This window comes from Eulemur rufifrons, chromosome 7, assembly GCF_041146395.1.
Source record: "Eulemur rufifrons isolate Redbay chromosome 7, OSU_ERuf_1, whole genome shotgun sequence".
NCBI lineage: Eukaryota > Metazoa > Chordata > Mammalia > Primates > Lemuridae > Eulemur > Eulemur rufifrons.
This window is the reverse complement of record NC_090989.1, coordinates 132238041-132239642: the sequence shown is the minus strand read 5'-3', so window position 1 is coordinate 132239642 and position 1602 is coordinate 132238041. Positions and strand designations below refer to the sequence as shown.

Genomic DNA, 1602 nt, shown 5'->3' with positions numbered 1-1602 from the left:
AAGTTCAAATTAGTCCATTTGAGAGGCTTAAGATACACACACACACACACACACACACACACACAGACTGCCCAGGCAGGGCCACCATATGCATGCCACTCAGGTTGTGCACTGTACAACTCTGCACAACTGCAGGAGGAATTATACCATAGACTGTGATATGAACGGTCCCTCCTAGAGTTGCTGTAATGCGGTGTAATGCCCTGTATCCAACCTCGTGTAGCCTGTGCAAGAACTGTGGGGCTTGTATCAGGCAGGGACATGAGGTAGGCCAGGCCTTTGGTGGATGTGGTCCCTGATGCTATTTGTATCTTTTTTTTTTTTCTTTTTCTTTTTTTCTTTTTTTAATTTTTTAAATAATTTTTTTTTGGGGGGGGTCTTCCGGTGAGGACCAGAAGACCTGCTAGACAAATTCTAAAAGAGCTATAACACTGATGCTATTTTTATTCTTTGCCCATTTCCATTTCAAGATGGGTATCTCTGTGGGCAGCTCTGGGGGTGCCCAGCTCAGCCATGGGGATTTTCGCTGACACCCTCAAGGTGAAAGCACTTATAGCCCAGTCCTTGCAGGCACCCAGCGAACCATCTCTATCCCTGGTCCTGCCCCCTCGGGAGGGCAGGTCAAAGTAGGCCCAGGTTCTCAAGACCTATATAAAGTAGCCATGCCCTCTTTCACTCTTTGAAAAAAATTTTTTTTCTTTGAACACCTCCTTTACCAAGGAAATCCTCTTTCACTCTTGAAGCTCATGACCACTATCTCCTTTCTCCCAGATTAACTGGTCTAAGCAGGGATTGAAAACTCAGATGCTTACAGAACAGGCAGGTAACATAGGAACGTTGCAGGCGGTGTGAGTCTTAGGGAGTGGTGGGGATTGTGGTGAAATGGGAAGCACAGGGCCTGTCTAAAGGGGACCAGCCTGACTCGGACCCTGCCGTTTTTTGCCATGTGAAAATATGGGCCCAGAGATGCTAAATCTTTGAGTTTTTCCAGAGAACCCAGAAATTTAGATTTTCATGGGAAATCTCCTACTTTTAGAAAATTACAACTAATATTTAAAATTCCTATAAAATACTTCCCAGGCCAAATAAAAGATACCCTGAGCCACCAATTTTCAATTTTGGAAAACAAAAGAGGAGTCCATCCCACCAGGCAGCTTCCCCTTTTCCCACAGAAAATACACAAAAAGGCTGTTAACCCTCCCTGGGGCTGAGGGAGTCAGACTTCCAGGACACAAAGGCCGGGCTACCTTCTTTCTGGGGAGGGAGACGGGGATGGGGGTGAGGGGGGTGGGGGAAATACTTTTCATTCTTTCTGAAAGAGCCAAGGAAGAAACAAGTCCTTTCTCAGCCTATGTGGTTAATGGAGTACATTACAGTCCTGATAATTTGGACAGCTATTAGTTGGGGAGTCAGACATAAATAACTACGTGCAGTAATTACATGGTAGCATTCAGACGGGCCGGAGCACAGGCCTGCCAGACTAGGGGCTCAGGTATCAGTGCAAGCCCTGAGGTGGGGAGGCCGGCTGCCTGGGGGGTCACAGTGGGAGGGCACAGGGGGTGTGGTTGGGCCAGAGGTTGGAGGCTAGATTGGGAGCAGAGG

At 47.5% G+C, this 1602-nt stretch overlaps 1 non-coding gene across 1 annotated transcript; it reads right to left on the bottom strand.

Moving 5' to 3' along the window:
* Nucleotides 1–372: 372 nt before the first annotated feature.
* Nucleotides 373–434, bottom strand: LOC138388915 (U7 small nuclear RNA). Its single transcript, XR_011234370.1, has one exon. It is a non-coding gene; the product is annotated as a U7 small nuclear RNA (small nuclear RNA).
* Between the last annotated feature and the right edge of the window lie 1168 nt (nt 435–1602).